The sequence below is a fragment of the Ursus americanus genome, chromosome 10 (genome assembly GCF_024610735.1).
Source record: "Ursus americanus isolate L20-20 chromosome 10, mUrsAme1.1.p, whole genome shotgun sequence".
NCBI classification, from domain to species: Eukaryota; Metazoa; Chordata; class Mammalia; order Carnivora; family Ursidae; genus Ursus; species Ursus americanus.
The window spans coordinates 54,890,511-54,909,726 of NC_142136.1; the positions used below are offsets into that span (position 1 = coordinate 54,890,511).

At 41.8% G+C, this 19,216-nt stretch overlaps 1 protein-coding gene and 1 long non-coding RNA gene across 3 annotated transcripts in view; one reads left to right on the top strand and one right to left on the bottom strand.

Moving 5' to 3' along the window:
- The window catches only part of HTR2A (5-hydroxytryptamine receptor 2A), a 57,689-nt gene that overhangs the window by 11,795 nt on the left and 26,678 nt on the right, over window positions 1–19,216 (bottom strand). The gene's annotated exons all lie outside the window — the stretch shown is intronic.
- Window positions 11,455–19,216, top strand: part of LOC123791837 (uncharacterized) — a 414,294-nt gene continuing 406,532 nt past the window's right edge. The window contains exon 1 of one of the 2 annotated variants that reach the window (XR_015725950.1): window positions 11,455–11,894. This is a non-coding gene — a long non-coding RNA (uncharacterized LOC123791837). The remainder of the gene's footprint in view (window positions 11,895–19,216) is intronic. The other variant, XR_015725949.1, reaches the window with a different exon arrangement.

Below are 19,216 nucleotides of genomic sequence, written 5' to 3' on the forward strand. Positions count from 1 at the left end.
TTACATAATGAAGAACTACAAGGTCCCTAATGCTTAAGCCATTACTAATTACTGAGCCCATCCTACTAGGTCTTTGTGATCTGGTCTAATGGGATCTCTCAATGTTCTCAATTTCTGACATAGTCATGTGGCATTTTCGCTCTTCATTTTGCTCTCTCGTGAACCATTTAGAACGAAATTACACATAGCTTGATTTTTCAGCTAATCACATAGCATGATGTGAGGAGCTGTCAAGATGATGGTCCTGCTCCCGCATGTGTCTTTTCCTGGTAGCTTGCTTGGTTCACTGCCTTGTCCCGCTGTTAGAATGAGAGAGGTTCCGTGTTTCTGCACGTGTTTAACTTCTGGTTTAACTGTTAATCCCAGCTCAAGTGGTACAGAGATGCACAGCAGGGGAGACTCCTGGGGGCATGGCCGTTGGAAGGGAGAGCAGTCATAGGAGAGAAGACACAGAGCATAGCTCAGGGATTCAAGTTGGAGAGGGATGTGGTGTGCGTGGCATGTTGGGTTTCCCATGGGGGAAGGTGCACTGGAAATAATAACTGGAAGGTACAGGCTCATTTCTCCATTTTGCCCTGGACCAGTTCTGGTTCTATCCTTTTCCCTGAAGTGCTCTACCAACCAGTGCGGACTCCAAAACTTCTCTGTAGCAGGGCCTTAGGGGTGGCAGGTGGCTGGGCATGGGGGACTGAGGCAACCTTATTTTGTGGCTACATTTGCATAGGAAGCACGCTGTTTTTGCTTTGACTATATGATCGTTTGGGTTTTGGGGGCTACAGATGGAGGTTGTATTACCAAACCATATCCTACTTTGAAGAGATAGCTCATGACATCTTTCTTTCAAGACATCCTCTGTTGGAAGCTTTCCTAAAGTTCTCTCTGTAACAGAGCCCTTTTACTCTCTTTTCCTTCGTTGCCTCCATAAATAATTTATAGTGTGCTAATTCACACTTCTAATACCTTAGAATTTTCCCTAGGAGTGTCATCTCACCCATGAGATGATAATCTCATTAATGGCAGGGATATCTTTTACTTATTGCAAGCCACTCCAGTTCTGCTCATCCTAGGGGCTTCGTAAATTCTTGTGGGATTGATGAGTAAGTGAATGAGAGGGGGGAAAACAGAGATAAGAAGGTATAATAAATGTGAATTATAATCAATTTTATAGACACAGCTTGAATTTACTGAATTATTTTACAATGTTTCCCTCCATTTTTGCTGGGAAAACACAGTAAATGTGGCTGCTAATTAGCCGCATAGGGCAGAAAGAAGGAAAACGAAGATTACCATGATGCTAATTTGTGTATTTTTTTCTGTGAGAACTACATATACAGTCAACCAGCACAGGAGCTGACTACCTTGGCAGCTAAAGTCACAAGGGAAAAGATGCCGTAAAGCAAAGTGCCTGCGTGGGAATCAGGAGACCCGGGTTTATTCTTGTATGTTTTGACTCATAACCTGGATTTAGAGCTGTTATTTTTCTCAACGCTCTTTTTTTCAGATAAGTTCAATAAGTATGTATTGAGAAACGAAAGCATGATACAGTGAGAATAGCACAGGCTGGGTCATCCCAAGACGCAGGTGTGCATCCTGGCTCTGTCAATCACTGGCCGGGAGACCTCAGGTTGCTTAACCTTAAAACCTCCCCCTGTAAGATAGAGATAATAAACAGAGGCCTTCCCTAATTTACCTACAGGGCTTTGGTGAAAAAACAGTGAGGTAATGTGTCTGAATTATTTGGTAAACTTTTAAGATGAAAGTGATTATCATTTGCTTAGCACTATGCTAGAACTCTTGGGTGCCACAAAAGGCCTTTGAGAACCTTCAGGAAGCCTAAGATCTTGTAGGGAAAACAAAATAGATACACCTAATTTAAAAAGACAGTGGTGCAGAATAGAATGAGACCAAGAGGCAAAATAGATGATGTGGATACAGACTGATATATGAGGTCAGAATGTGATGCTCATCGTGGGTTACCGTCTCCAGGAAAGACTTGTGGAGGAGATGGGGTTGCTGATTCGGGTCTCGTGCTGATTTGGGCGAACAGAATCTGGACGGCGGTATGCAGTGGACTGGGGAGATAGGTATATGATCGCTGTGCCTCTGGGGCTACACTGTACCTGGCCTTGCTAGGGCTGAATTCTGCTGTGTTTGGCATGCACCTGTGAACTCAGGGGCAAGCACGCATGTCACTTATCAGGGGCATCAGCCAGGTCCTCTCTGTGTGATAGCAGTCAGCTCCAGCCATTCATCCATTAATTAATTTTTTTTAATTCTTTTTTTTTTTTTAAGATTTATTTATTTATTTATTTCTTCTTTCTGAACTGGTCTCACTTTGGTCTATTCTCCCTCCCATTGCTGGAAAGAGATTTTAAAAAAAAAAAAAAGATTTTATTAATTTATTTGACAGAGGGAGACAGGCAGCGAGAGAGGGAACACAAGCAGGGGGAGTGGGAGAGGAAGAAGCAGGCTCCCAGCGGAGGAGCCTGATGTGGGGCTCGATCCCAGAACGCCGGGATCACGCCCTGAGCCAAAGGCAGGCGCTTAACCGCTGTGCCACCCAGGCGCCCCCATCCATTAATTAAATATTAACTGAACGTACAGTGAACTAGATACTTTAGGAATTTGAGAGGACGAAGGTACTTGAGGCTATAATCACTGCTTTACAATCCAAGACTTTTTGTTGTCATTCGTGAACTCATCAATCCAAAACAAGACTAGGGAGAAAAATGGCACAGAGATGTAAGCAGAAAAACTAGGGTTAACACTGGCATCAGTTGGTTAAAAATAATACAAACTAGGCAAATCTGTAGTTAACCTGGAGTTTGTTTGAAAGGCAGCTTAATGCAAGACAGCAGTTCTCAAATGTTTTGGTCTCAGGTCTCCTTTACACATTTAAAAATCAGAGAGGGAGACAAACCATGAGAGACTATGGACTTCGGGAAACAAACTGAAGGTTACAGAAGGGAGGGGGTGAGGGGATGGGGTAAAGGGGTGATGGGTATTAAGGAGGGCACGTGTTGTGATGAGCACTGAGTGTTATATGCAACTAATAAAATCATTGAACACTACATCAAAAACTTATGATGTAAAAAACAATAAAGATTATGCAATGGCAAAAAAAAAATAAAGTGCTAATGTAATTGTATTAAAAAAAAATAACAAGAGAAAAATGATTGAGGACTCCAGGAGCACCTAGGTGGCTCAGTCAGTTGAGCATCTGATCTTTTTTTTTTTTTAAGATTTTATTTATTTATTTGAGAGAGAGAGAGAGACAGAGAGTGTGAGAGAAAGCAACCTTGAGAGGTGGGGAAGGGCAGAGGGAGAAGCAGGCTCCCTGCTGCTGAGCAGGGAACTTGATGTGGGGCTCCGTCCCAGGACCCTGAGATCATGACCTGAGCTGAAGGCAGATGCTTAACCGCTTAACTGACTGAGCCACCCAGGCGCCCCAGCATCTGACTTGATTTCCACTGGGGTCGTGATCTCAGGTCCTGGGATGGAGCCCTGTGTGGGCTCTGCGCTCAGCGCAGAGTCTGTTTGTCCCCCTCCCTCCCCCTCTGCTCCTCCACCACCCTCCCGCCCCCTGCTCACACTCATGCTCTCTTTCAAATAAATAAATACATCTTAAAAAAAATGATTGCGAACTCTTTGATTCTGTGGGTTATACCTAAAAATATTTGTTGTATTATAAGTGAAAACTGAGGACACTTAAAATAATTTATCAATTCATCAAAAATAGCTAATAAATCATTCCATATTAATGTAAATAACATTTTTATGAAAAATAATTATATTTTCCTACAACAAATCAAATAGTGTGAAGGAGGGCATTGTTTTAGTTTTGAAAGTCTCTTTTAATGTCTGGCTTAACAGAAGATAGCTGGATTCTCATAGATGCTTCTGTTTTAGTCTGTTATATCACACACCGCATATCCTCCATTAAACTCCACTGTATCTTACAAAAGAATGAAAGAGAAAAGGGAAGATAATACCTTATTTCACCCAGCTTTATTAGGATATAATTGACATATAACACTGTGTAAGTTTAAGATAATTTGATAGACCTACACATTGAGACATGTTTGCCACAATAAGGTTAGTTCACACATCCTTTACCTCACACAGTTACCTTTGTGCTGTTATTGTTATGGTGAAAACATTAGAGCTCTACTCTCACAGCAACTTTCAACTATAGAATATGGTATTATTAACTATAGTCACCATGCTATATATCTTAGATCCCCAGAACTTATTTATCTTGTAACTGGAAGTTTGTACCCTGTGTCCAACATTTCCCCATTTCCCACCTTTCAGTCCTAGGTAACCACCATTCTACTCTGTTTCTATGAGTTTGATATTTTTAGATTCCATATGTAATTGAGGTCATACAGTATCTGTCTTTCTTTGATTTATTTCACTTATAAAAATGGCCTCAAAGTCCATCCATGCTGACACAAATTCCTTCTTTTTCATGGTTGAATAGTATAGATAGATAGATAGACAGATAGATAGATAGATATAGATAGATACATACATACATACTATATGTATGGTATATATATATAGTATATATATATATATACTATATGTGTATTATATATATACACACACACACATACATACCACATTTTCTTCATCCATTCATTAGTGTGGACTGGGTTGTTTCATGTCTGGCTATTGTGATAGTGCTTCAGTGAACATGGGTGATTTCTTTTCCTTTGGATATTATTAATACGATTATTATTATGAAAATAGTATTGACCTTATGGATGTCTTGAAAGAGTCTCAGGTATCACGAGAACTCCCAGGAACACACTTTGAAAGCCACTGATGTAGGAGAAAAAGCCATCAGCTTGAAATCAGAAAACCCAAGTTTGGATTCCCCACGACCTTTAAGCAAGCCTCTTAATCCCTGTGAGAATTTTCACCTTTTAAATGAGGATGATTCAATTATTTAATAATATTTAGTATTTAATAGTATTCCCTTTAAAAGATTATCATGAAGGACCATGGGAATTGCTATTCCTTTGGTAGGAAAACACAGGATTGCCTAGCAGATGGAAATCATAGACAAGAATGTTCCACAGCCTCCCTCAATATGCTGAGATCGTCATTCTATCTAAAAATCCCTTCTATAGCTCAAACTTCCAACGTCTGGTTGTAACAGATATCCAAACCAGCTTGATGTCTTACTTACAGTTTAAGCTTAAAAATCTGCGCCTTGCTTGCTCGTGTAGAGATCTGTGAATATGGAACGTGTTCATGACTTCACATAGAGGCCTTGCAGAGCAAGACCATCTCCCAGATGGTTGATAATGGACTCCTCAGCGCTGCAATTTTCCATAACTGACTAGCAAATGGGGAAAATTTAGTGACCTCTTCTGTGGATGGTAACAATAAGTCAGCCGCCCTGAGTCCTGGGTAATACGTGTGTAATGTGATATTGCTTTAGAAAGTCCATGTAGGATTCACAGAGCAAGAATAAAGAGAGATTTCTACTGTGCACTTTCTCTGTGGGGACAAGGATGGCCTTACAAAATCTGGGCTGCTTTCACAGGTATTAGGGTTCATAGAAATTAGTGTAAATGGCTTTCTCCTCAGGTACCCCCAATGAAAAGTTCTCCAAGACGTGTCTGCCATCACTTGTTTTATCAGGGTACTTTGGTTTTAAGCTATAGAAGCTGATTCGGGCTGACTTAGCAGAAAATGAGTTTAATAAAATGATACTGAGTAGTTCAAAGAATTCTTGACAGGGCTGGACTCCCGGCTAAGATTCTAGGAGTAAAATTGCATTACAGACTTGGTTTGATGAAGAAATTTCCACTGTTTTCCTCGTCCACTGAGCATCAGGGGGAAACAACAGAAGCTCCTGCCTCACCAATGCTACTTCTGTAACAGGGATTCAATTATGCGCCTGCTGGAAGCCTCGCACCTCAGCCACCTCCATGGGGGCAAAAATAGAGGAGGTTTGCTCATCCTATTTGTTCACTTTGCTCTTTTCCACATCATAGTTTTGCCAGGGTACTGCTATTTGGGTGAACCTAGGCTATAAGCCAATGTCCTAGCTATACAGAAGGCTTAGAATTTGAGTTCTGCCTCTTGGGAATTTCCCCAAATATAGAAAGGTTAGTTGAAAGAGACAGGCAGCCACAAATATGGCAGGCACCCATTTAACTTGACCTTTGTGTGGAGTGATTTGTAGCTGTTGTAATTGGGCTGGGCTGGGGAGATGCCTCTTCCAAAGATGGCGATGCTAGAATTCCTGGCCTTTTCCTATTTTTATCTTTTTCCTGTGATCGTCCCCTTTTTCTGTCATCTCTGTAGTCAGCATATGTTCAAGTACTTAATACTTTAAAATGAGTCAATCTGGACATTACAGACCAGTCTCTATGAAATGCTTATAGGGCTAACATGGTGATATAACTGAGCTATGTCCTGGAGTATAAGATGATAAGGAGAATGGTGCTTGGTAAACTGGACAGTGTCTAAGGACAATCAAGTTCAGTTAAAAAATTACACATTGTGCGAGCCAAAGAAGACGTATCTCTGGGCTAGACAAAGTTTTCATTATTCATATAGCTTGGCACAGGTTTGGAACTTTAAAGTTTTTTTGGGGTTCTTTGTCTTCAGGTCTCTTACGGGCTTCTCATCTTGGTTTTGCTCCTGGGCCCACTGTCCCTGTCTTGATTGACACTATTTCCACCACAGGCTTAACTACATTTTTGTTTTGGTTCCTAAGTGCAATGATCAAGCAAGGTCTTTCTCAGCTTGGGTTTCAGACGTGTGCCCCTTGGATTCAGATCAATGCTGTTGTCACATAGGTGGATAAGCTCTTGTTCCGACAGTGCCTGTGGAGGAGGGGACACAGATAGTCCCCAACTAGAGGCTTGTTTTTCTAACCTGAGCTAAGCTTCAGGATCTCCCTCCTGTTGTAGCCACCCTCTCTTTGAGCTGCTAGGATTCTAGAAGCTTCTCTACAATTCCACCTTCCCACCCATTTCATTACTCATCAATCTGGTTGGCCTAGACCTCCAAATTTCCCATTCAGTTTAGGGAAGCCTGAGATGGAGAGCTTTGGGGTTTTGATTTCTCTCAGACTGTATTTGCAGTCAGTAATCCCAGAGTCACTACTCAATGGGATTTCATTTACTCCATCTTCTGCAAAGCGTTTGTATCCTGAAATTTTAGTGATTTGGGGGAGAACATTTTTGTGACATTGGAGAGACATTTCTCTCGTGTACTTGCTTCTTCTGAATGCCCCGTCTTCCCCAGTCTAAGTTTACAGAAAGCAGCTTTCATTAAGAAAGTTTATCTGGCTGTTATCAAGAAGATCATTTTTTGTTGTCGTTTTTGTTTTCCAAGACTGAACATGGAGCTTAATGGTCATCTGGTGAAGCTGCTTCCTTTCAAGTTGATGAGCCAAGGTGGAGAGATATTAAATGCTTTATGGACATTTACACTGATAAAAAAAAAAAAGAGTGGTTCATTGGCAAAAAAAGTGAAAGAATCCTATTTACAGATGTCCTATTTACACCTATTTCCAGGTGTCCACCATGTGCCAGACACTGTGAAAACCTTCACAGATGTCAACAAATTTCATCCTCACTAGGCACCCATAAGGCAAGAATTATTATCCCCACTTTCAGGTGGAGAAAAGTGAGGTTTCAAGATATCCCATAATTGGCTCTAGGTCTTTCCCTTAATAAATGAATGGGCTAGGACTCAAATGTAGGATGGTTTTCTTTGGTTGGTTGGTTTGGTTTGATTTTCTTTGGTTTTTGGTTTTCTTCTGTACCTCACTTTGTGTTAGGACCGTGGCCTCCAGATCCCTAGTGTAGAGGGCCTTCAACTACATCAGTGTTTAGTCAGCTTTTTCATTGCTTTCATTTTATAGTCAATACTTTGTTAGGCTTCAAGGATTAAGAATGTTTATTTGTAAAGAGCCTGGAGAAGCACTTGAGCATTATGTGAGATCTTATACGTGGGAGGTAGGAATAGAAACAAGAGGTAGGGAATGGAACACAAATAAAACCTCTACCCCCAGGTTCATGAAGCTCTTCAATAAAAGTATCCTATTCAAGGTCACAAATAACTCTTCAATAAAGAATAAACAAATACCTAGCTATCTACTTTGCCTCTCAGCTTGGATGTCCCCTAACCTTACATGGCCACAGTAGAACTCTGGAATGCATGCTGTCCCCCCCCCCCCCCGACCCCACAACTGCCAATTTCCCGTCCTTTCTCCATCCCACTAATGGTGCTACCATCCATCCAGGTGCACAGCTCAAAAACTTAGAAGTCGTTCTTTCCATTATTCTCCCTTTGCAAAAAACTCACCCATCTCTCTATCTATCTCCATCTCCACAGCCGTCTCTGTATTCCATGCCAATACTGCAAGAGCTTCCTTCTTGCTCTCACTGTTTCTACTCTTACCTGTGTACCCCCACCCCTGCTTAATACTCTCAGAGATCCCCCGCTGCACTCAGAACAATGTCCAGACTCCTTACCTTGGTTACAAGGCCCTGCCTACCTCTCCTTGCTTGTCTCCTGTCACTCGTCCCTTGCTTGAGCTGCATGGCCTCTTTCTGATCCTTCAACCCCGTAAGGTGGTTTCTACATTAGGGCCTTCAAACTTGCCCATCCCACTACCAGGAACATGCCCTCCACTGATAATCCATTGGCTGGCTCCTGCTTATTATTGGGTATCTATTTCAATGCCTTCTCCTCAGTGAGGCCCTTCCTGAGAAGCTAACATAAATTAGCCCTTCCTCACCCCACCTGAGTCACTCTATAGCACATTTCCCTGATTTGTTTTCTCCATAGCATTTGTCACTACATCAAATTTTTCGTTGGTCTGTTTATTTTCTTGTTTGCTGTCTGTCTTTTTTCACTAATGTGAACTCTATAAAAGCAAGGACTTTTCCTAAGATAGTTATGCCTGGCACATAGTATTTAAATGTTAAATACTAAATAAGGATCAGTGGAATAAATGAACAGGCAAATTCAGAGGCCTTTAGGACATAAAAAGAATAATTATGACTAAACCATAATCTTCATTATCTTGTTTATAGGGGTAAGGGCAAGAGTTTGCCCAAATATAGGTCATTTGGGGCACTAAAAATTCTGATAAATTAGGTCTTTTTAGATGATAAAGGTAAAGCTATTTATTAAACATGAGAACTTTTTATAGATATTATTCTTTCTCTAATATCCCGGAGTTGATAATGATACTTTATCTTTATAACCTAACTACATCAGGGAGACTATGAAGTGGTGGTAGTGATGATGATGATGATAATAATAATAGTAATAATAATAATAATAATAATAATGAACAGTAATGGTAGCAAATACTTGTATGAGGTTTCCTATGTTCCAAGCATTGTCCTAAGTACTTTATACAAATTAGCTTACCTGATCCTCATAGCAACACTGTAAGTTAGGTTCTATATTTTCATTTGTTGATGAAAAACTTGAGGCACAGAGAAGTTAACTAATATGCCTAAGGTCACACAGTAAGTGGTGGAACTAGGTTTTCAAGATACATTCAGCCTGGCTCCATGGTCTATGTGCTGCTTTGCTCGGTGGCCCAGGACAGCCTGGTCACCAGGCCTGCGGGCTTGGGGGTGGGGTCAAACTACCTCACTGCAGGGAATCTGCTGCCTAACAAGTCACGGCAGTCAGGCCTGGTTTCTGCATCCTCGGGTCTGGATCCTGACATCCGAGTTGTGTCCTACTAATAAAATGGGTATAAGGAGTGCAAGTCTCCTTCTTCCTGTGTTTGTGCATCAGTTTCACATTTAGGGTCATGTGGATGCTCTCCCCGGGAAGGCCAGTCATGGCCTTGAATCATGAATGAGGTACGATCCGGGACCTGCTGGTTAGGAGCTCACGGTTAAGGAGTCATCATGTACTGTAAGCCTTTAATACAGGTCTCTCAGGGTTTGTTTCCCTGTAGATGATAATTTCCTCTACTTTTTTAAAGCAGACACAACTTATTGAAGTATACCATCCACACAGCAGAGTGTGTAAGTTGAGAGTGTACAGCTGAGTTACTGAAGGCGAGCCTGTCCGTGCACCTGACACACACAATATTGCCAGCACCTCCCAGGCGCCCTGGAGACGCTTCCCAGGCACTCCTCCTCCCCTCCTCTCCTCCTTCCTCAAGGTCACTGCTCTCTTGACCTCTGCGATAGGTTAGCTTCATCCGCTTTTAAACTCTATATGATGGAGTTATCAGCATGGATTCTTTTGTGCTTGGCTTTTCACTAATATTATATTTGTGAGATATGTTTTTAAATATCTGCTAAGCCTCCTCACACCATTGCTGACTGGTGAGCTTGCAGGCAGTCTCAACCCCCTAGGTCTCCTCCTATGTTTGATACCTTCACCGATATAATGGATATTTTTAATAAAAATTATATATTTTACATTTAAGAAAATGAGCATCTGCTAAATGTTCACCTTTTTTTGTGCTCTTATTGTTTCAGGTGTTTTAGAAAATAATGATGAGAGCTTACATGCACTAAATGTTGAAAGAAATGGAAATTTGTACCTATAAGGTATGTCTGCATTCCCTTTTTTATTGTGGTAAAATGTACATAATGTAAAATTCACTATTTTAACCATTTATATATATATATATTTTTTTTTTACGGAAGTTTATGCTGTATCTTTGAGACATAATGTATAAGACTTGTTAGTGTTTAATCCTTCATGTTTTCTTATATGCTTATTTTCTTTCCATGGGTTCCAGCTGATTAACATCCCACACCTGTTTTGATGTTGAATGTTTTTTCTTCCAACTTAACCTTTAGATGATTTCAGGGGTAAGGGTGGGGCAGAAATCCCCCAAAAATGGATAGACAATTTATATTATTGTGACTATGTACATTTTTCAGAAGAATGGTAATCTCCCAATACTCTGTAATATAAAAACATTTCTGAGCCACTGAGCTTCGGTGTACAAAGGCTATGTTGTGTGGGTCCTGATAAAAATACAGCCTTCCAGTTTCAGAACTGCACTTCCCCTGGATGGTGCTTTTCTGAGATTATGGAGGCAATTTATATTTTTGAAAGACATTAAGAAGCAAAAGTCACAGTCAAAATCTAATGAGCCAGGTAGTTTTAAGGAAATGCAGGAAAGTGATAAAGAACGAGCTCCTTGATGAATTGTGTATTCAGGTTAAAACACAGAGACACATACTCCACAAAACACGTTAATTAATTAACTTTGGCATCCTGCAGAGAAGTTAATTTGCCAGGCTATCCACATGTTAGTAAGTCAGACCAGAAGAATACTTTCACATAGAGAATCTATCTAATGGAAACAGGAACATCTGAAAAATTGATTCAGCACTCCACCTCACCTTGTGAGGTTCGGATGGTTCTAGACTAACTGGGGGAGAAGAAACTTGGGCACCCGGGGCGTTGCGGAGCCAGTTAATTAAGCTGTGTACTTGCTCACGATGACTCAGCACTTTTCTAAATTTTGTGACAGTAACAAAGACACTGTTTAACCAACTTCAGCCCACTAAATAGTTGACCCTGATGCATTTTGTGGTGGGAATAATGATCCCCCCGGCCCCCAGAAGTCTCCGTCTCCTGGAAACTGTGCAGGAAGAGGGAATTAAAGCTGAATAGCTGACCTTTAAATAGGGCGTGGATCCTGGGTTATCCAGGTGGGCCTAACCTAATCACAAGCGTTCTTTTAAAAGTAGAAGAGGCGGCTGGAGAGGTACGTCAGAGCGATTCAGTCTCTGCAGAGGGTCGAAGGTGTCTTCTAGAAGCCGCCAAGTGGACGCCTTCTCCCTTAGGGTCTCCAGGAGGAGTGTGGACTTGCTGACACCTTGATTTGGCCTGGTGGAACCCGGTTTAGACCTTCAACTAAAATTGTGAGTAATGAATTTGTTTTTTGAGCTAACGAAAGTGCTGTTTAAAGTTTGTGGTAATTTTTTACAGTAGCGAAAGGAAACAAATGTGTGTTGTCTGGACCCATTCCTGCTCCAATACTTGGGTGTTGCTGTGGGTGTGCAGGTTTCTGGAGGTGGGGGGCGGGGAGGGCTCTCTAGCCTAGGGTGACCATGTTTGCTTGTATAGAGGGCTCCCCTGCTCCCACTGTTCTTAATGGCGTTGGTTTTGTCTTTGTGCACTTGGAGTGGTCTTCACCATGAGATATTCCTCAAAGGGACAAACTTAATGAGTTTTGATGACATTCAGACTGTGTATTTTTAAACCTTTCTGGGAGCAAGATAACTGTTGCGTGATAAAAACGGCGTTGCTTTTGTTTTATTTAAGCTATTAAAATGCGACTCAGAACTATAGCCAAGTGGGGTAAAGTAAGCCTTGGATTGGGGGATGGGAGCCCTGGCTTTTCCCTGTTCTTTTCTCTGCCTTGCGCAAGAGGGTGGGATGGTTATTCTCCCATAAACATTTTACAATAACTTCAAGTTCCTCAAATCCTTCTGACATTTGAATTGAAACTGGATTAATTTAGGGGAGAACGAATATCTTAGTCCTATAACTTACAATGCTACGTTATTCCAGTACAAACACGTTTTATTTTAACAAGTTTAGTCATTTATGTCCTATGTTTTTAAGGTTTCATTTTTTCCCAAAAAGGTCTTGGAAATTCTTATTGTTTATCTTTGTATATAGTATTGTATCATTCTTCCTACTCATTTTGTTCCTTTGTATGGTTGTTGCTTCTGACTTGTGGGGTAAAGGTTGGTCTACTTGTTTTATTTCTTTTTACAGAGACTTGGCTTTCCTATGCCTAGGTATTTTTTTTCCCTTTGTATGTAAATGCTCCCTTGGGAATATAAGCTACCACAACCAATTCTAGACCTCGGGAGAAAGGGTTGCAGCCTGTCCCTTCCTGGTGTTTGTGACTAGGGAGGAAGATGGAAATTAGGGCAGAGAACCTTTGGAATTAAAATGTGGGCTCAAAGACGCCTCCCCCATTTACCCACATTCTGCCTGGATACCTCCATGGACTCCTGTCTGGGCTGCTTTTCTAGCTCCTGATCAATCTCTAACCCTTCAGCTCAGAGAAGCAGGAGAGAAAGCTCTGACCCGCCCGCTGGCTGCTCTTTTCCCTCCCTATGTGCCCTAATTCTTTGGTTCTTGACCATGCAGCACGATGGCACCACCTGGGAGCTCTAAAAATGAGCTTGGACTGAACTCACGGTCTGATTTTTTTTTTTTTTATGAGCCCCAGGTGAGGCGTAGGGCGTAAGGTCTTAAAACTCCACAGGTGATTCTAATGTGTCACTAAGACTGAGCTCTACCTGGGTGGCTCTATACCTATGCTGAAGTTACCCGACCGGCTGAGGGTGGTGCTGGGTCACCATTGTTCTCTGCTTTGCTGGGTCACCACCTGCCTGTCGCTCTCTGGTTTTCCCATCTGGGCTACGGGTCTGCTGTGTATGGATCCAGTCCCCTTCTTTCTTAGAGGTTTTTCAAAGCTCTTATGTTCTCCAGCTCACCAGCTTACCTCTTCGATTTAGAAGAGGTAGTTGGCAGTCCTAGTCGGTTTGCCTACATGACAGCACCTGGAGGCCCCTTTAAACCCGCAGAACTAAAGGGAAACCAGCCTGAAGGGTCCTGGTTGTCAGTGCCATGTGTATTCTGCTTCAGAACATTCTCAGACTGAGGGAGTATTGGAGAAGACACAGGACAGAGTGCCAAGTCTGGGATTAGATTCTTAGCTAACAAAACAAACTTATCCCTGAGTTCTTCTGAGGATTAAAAGGGGATAAAATGGAAAAGCAAGGGGCTCTCAGGAGATAATCCTAGATATTAGCTGGATTTTAACTCTTGTGGTTTGAATAGGACAAACATTAACTGATGTGTGAACAGAGGATCAGCCATCTGAGAATAAAGAACTGTCTAATCGGTGGTGGTACGAATAACACAGGCTCAGGTGTTCCTCAGTGGCCATGAGCCACACCTTCGTGCTTCCTTCTGTTAGGATTGCTTATTAGAGTTCGTTAGAAGTTAGCTTATTAGATTTATGCTGCAAGAGGGGCATGTAATAAAGCTCATGTAATTTAGCTCACTTCAGGCTTGGACCGGCTTGAGGTAGAAGCTGCTGCAACTTGTGTCCGGACTGAAAGTAGTGGTTTTGTTGGTTTTGAGCCTATTAGAATCCATTGGAATACAAATCTCACAATTCCAGGTCTGGCCCTAGCTAACTTTAGCTCTTTCCAGGCTGGAATCTGTCCTGAGATTATTAGTCTACCTGACTAACACAACTTGGTGGTATGGAGAGGTGGTAATATCACTAACATCTGGTAGCACTTGAGGCTGAAACCAATCTGTACCTTTGGCCAATTAGACCATAGATTCCCTCCTGCCCCATTATGGGTTGAATAGTGTTCCTTCCAAAGATGTTAAGATCCTAACCCCTGTGAATGTGTCCCTGTGAATGTGACCTCATTTGGAAATAGGGTCTCTGTAGATGTGCAAGTGAAAGTAGGGTCATTAGGGTGAGCCCTGATCCAATATGACCGGTGGCCTTACAAAAAAAAAGGTGAAATGGGGGCTGAGACAAGTACACAGGGGTAACACCACGTGAAGATTAAGGCAAAAATTGGAAAATGCGTCCATTAATTCAAGGAATGCCGAAGACTGTCAGCAAACCAGCAGAAGCGGGGAGAGAGGCAGGCAGTAGATTCTCACAGCCCTTGAACTAACCCTGCCAACACCTTTATTTTGGACTTCTAGTCTCCAGAATTGAGACAATAAATTTCTGTTGGTTGAGTCACCTAGTTTGTGGTATTTTGTTATGGCAACCCTAGGAAACTAACACTCCACTTCCCTCCCTCTGTCTCTCAGGAGAAGGGATGCTATGGATTGGTTGAATTCAAAGACATGCCCTGAATCACTGGGTTGAGAAGTGAATAGGCTGATAATTAACCGTTTTGACCTTCAGAAAGGGCAGTTACACATGATCCAACTTAAGACTTTTCTGGGGGGCGGCGGAGGGAGCCTTTTGTGCAACCTATAAATCTCCGGGTGGGTGGGGGCTGTCTCCCGTATTTCTTTTTTTTTTTTTTTCCCCTCATTTATTCCCTTGTCCGGTATAGGGAGGTGCTCTCAACTGGGGGGACATCCTGGCTACCTAGTTCTTTGGCTTTCCCTTAGGCTTTTGGGATGCTCCCATCTATTCCATGTAGCCAGGTAAAATCTAATGGGATGAGGGGGGAAGAACAGGACCCCAAAGCCTTACCTTCCTAAAAAGGGCTGGGTTGGGTGGGTAGATGGGGACATTTTGGTGTTCTGAAGAGCCTATAAAAATCTTAAGACCTGGAAAAAATCCAAAATACCGGTAACCTCAAACACTTAACTTGGATATCTAAAATATAACATTTTCAGCCTGATCAGTTCTGGTAATTAGAGTAACAATAAATCATTATTTAAGCTATGATGTGGGTGGAGTCTCTAAGAGTTACTAAAAATCCTCAACAGCCCTGGGCATTGGGGCAAAGGGTCTTTCCTCCTCTAGCTGTACGTCCAGCTTCTGTTAGTACATCATCCTGTACTTACGTCTTCTTCCTTGCTGGTAGGAAGACCTTTCTTGTCATCTGAGATGAAAGACTCCTTGGATTGAGGACAAAGACCTGGCATAAAGCTGTCCTTTGCGCTGCTTCGTCTCCAGTTTTACATTCCTCTGGGAAAAACAATGATGTTCTGACAGTGTGTTGGGAACAAGACTCAGGCATGTCTGTCCCTGCCAATACTTTCTTACCTGTTTTGTAAGAGTCCCCAGTTTGAAGAGGTTTTCTCTCTAAAAATTTTCATTAAAACGAAAATAGCAATCCCTTGTGGTTTCCTAATCAACAACGTGCTTTAGAAAAGACTAGAAATAAAAGCACATACCTAGGTACAATGTCCTAACTTGACAGTGAAACCTCGAGAAGCTGCATTACTTAACCTCCATTTTCCCTAACAAAGTAGGAAGTAAAAATGTAAGATGTTACCTTCACCATGATCCAAGCTTATGAAACTCAAGAGGTTTAAAAAAAAAAAAAAATGCAGGGGAGTTTTTAATAGGAGTCCTCTAAATGGATGTGAAGCTTGGTTAAGGATAACCTTCATGGGATGTGAGTCTTTTAAATGGATAGGAGTCTCAGACTTTAAGTTTGTAAACTTCTCAGAGGGCTTCAACTCTTAGGAACAAAATACAAGGATGAATGGACACCTAGAATAATAGGTTGATACGTTTATACTCAAAGTACTCATCCTGGGATCAGCTTCTTATTAAAATACTTGGAGTATTTTAAGTAAGTTAAAGATATCCTTATGTAATTACTTACTCATCCTGCAAATTATTTTTGAATGTCTACTGTCAGGCATGATGCTAAGCAGGGTGGATACTTGGCCGAAACAGCCACAGTTTCTGGCACCATGAAGTTTACAGTACAGTAAGAGGCATGAATAATTCATGTTAATAAGTTATAGGGATGATGGCCATTTCAAGGTGCTGTGAAGAACGCTGTGGAGGACAGTGCACTTCGGTTTAGGGACTGATCAAGAAAGCTTTCTATAGAGAAGGATCCTAAGCTAAGACCTCAAAAATAAGGTTTTATTCAAACTGGACAAATTCCCTAGAGGCAAAAAAAGCAGAACACATAATATGAACTAAAAGTAATTCACTAGGAAATAAAAATCCTCTCGAGGATCCTGGGGAGGTATGCAAGAGCCACACCTCAAAGGGCCTTGTGAGCCACTTGAGAAGTTTCAATTTTATCCTGAGAGCAACTGGCAGCCATTAAATGATCCTCAGTAGAGAACGAAAAGGATCAGATGAGTTGCCTGGCAGTGTGGAAAATGGATCAGCAGGGAATTCGACCAGTAAAGGGGCTAATGCAGTCAACAAGGAGAGATGTTACAACAGTGGCACTGGGGGGACTGAGAAGTGAGGGACGCATGAGATACTAAACAGAACTGGTAGAACTTAGTGTCGGTATGAGGGAGAAACGGAGGACCGAAGGTCTCTTAGCTTAGTTGTACTCCTCGTGGAACTCAAGAACTTGGGGAGAAGGACCAGTTTTAGGGTCCCATTAATGTGTCCCCAGGTTGGGACACATTAATTTGTGAGACTGGGTATATCCAAGAGGAGCTCCTTGGTAAATGGATATGTGAGATCTGGAGAAGGAAGGTGCTAGGGGTTCATCCAGGAGGAGTCCCTCAGACAGCTGCTGGGGGAGGACTCCAGGAAGAAAGGAGTACTGCCCTGAGTTTTGAAAGATGAATAGCAGCGGTCAGAGGAAGGTCCTCCAGAAAGGAGCACGTTGGTGCAAGAGACCAGACGGCAATGAGGAACTGTAGGTGGTAGAGAAGGGTTGAGCTGGAGGAGGAAGGCAGGGAATAACTGGGTCTTGCATGTCCTGTTCTAAGCCTCAGGGACTAGGAAGGAGCTAATAAGGTTGTAGGCAGGGGAGGGACCTGATCATATTTGTGCTTTAGAAATAAGGAGCTAGGCTAGCAAGAGTACTGGAAATGGGAATAAGTTACCTTAGTTAAGAGAACATAGTCCTCTTAACATACTTCCTATCCGGAGATGAGGTCCCAAATTGAGGCAGAAGGGATGAAAGAGGAGTGAATACAGGCAATACTGAGACTGTAGAAATGACAGATGTAGCCATGGACTCTGGGAGGCAAGATGGCAAGAATGAGGGTCATGTTCTGACTCAGTTGATGGTGGGCCACTTGATAAGGACAGCACCAGGTGGGTGATGGCGAGGGGTAGCTTTGAGAAAAGCAGTATAAATGGGGCATAAACCTCATTTTTTCATCTTACTAAAGTCAGGAGTTACTAAAGAACTAGAAGTTGTGTTCGCTACAAAAAACAGCAACTTGTGTCTGTAGTGAAGAATTTGTGGCAATGTCACTTGACCTTTTTCTATCAGTATTAAGGTACAGGAATTCACTCTGTAAAATTACTTTCTTCTAAAGAGATCTCAGTATTCAACATGTGGAGAGGAAAAGAAAATACTAGGACTTAGAATTGATAGGGCATATTTCTTTCCCAGATCAGATATCTGCAACAAAAGCTGTTCAATAATTTGTCCTATGCCTCAAGATGTTATACAGCTGATCTATTTTTAAAGTTTCATCTGAAATGTTCTGAAAAGCCTTCCTTGAATACCTTCTCTAAATAGTATAATAACGGGAACTATGTACTGTGCGTTCAGAGCACTTCCATCAGCTTCAAATCATGTTTATTTACATATTTGTCATTCTCACTATAAGGTCCTTCGTGTCTGTGTTATACGGGTTGGTGAAATATTTTGACTGTCACCCCTGGCTACCCTTCTGATTTGAAGCCAGAATCTGCTTTATGTTGCTATATAATATATGGAAACCTCCATAATTTGAGATTCTCCAATGGTAACTGAACAAACTAAAAAAACATAGTGTCAGATATGGTAAGTGGGTGGGTCTGTGTGTAGGGGTTTGCATTAGGGTCTGAGATGGGAAGGTTCGTGGCAAGCAATGATTGCAGAGCAATCACCCTTTCTTTTGGAAGAAGGACAAAACTTCTTTGCCTCCAAGGAGGAGAGCTTTATGGAAATCAAACTAAGTTTCTATGAGGAAGTGGAGAGATCCTCAATGAACCTTCCTCCAGAAGCTGGCTTAATTGGATTCCCACTGGGCAGAATGAGTTCTTAATCAGAACAGACTTTATTTGTTTAAAAATGAATATTGTTGAAGTTACCCCCTATTTATCAACAAAGTGGTCATTAACAGCCATCGTGGCTGACTGACAGATTCCATTACTGAAATAATGAAGTCTGACGGGTTACGATTAACATTTGCTAATAGTTTTACGTTTGCAGAGCATGAGCCTGGAGTGAAACAGGGCTTCTTAGGTAGGCTGACCACAGGGAAGAGGTGAGGAAGGAAGTAATGAAAAGCACAGGGAGCTTGATGAAAAATGAATGGCTTGCAGGAAGAATTTCTACAAATAAATGCAAATTCAGATCCATATCTTTTAATTACCATATTGGCAAAGTTGATTATTTAAAATTAGACTTGCCAGATGCTTTTGTTGTAAGCAGGAATGGGAAGCTGACTGGGGAAGACACGAATTTATCCTTTTAAAAGGTCCCGGTTATTTCCTAGCAGCTTACAGGAAACTGGACTGAAATAATGAAAAAGCAACCAGGTGCAGAGGGAAATGGAGGAGAAAAGCTTCGAAGTGAAAAGG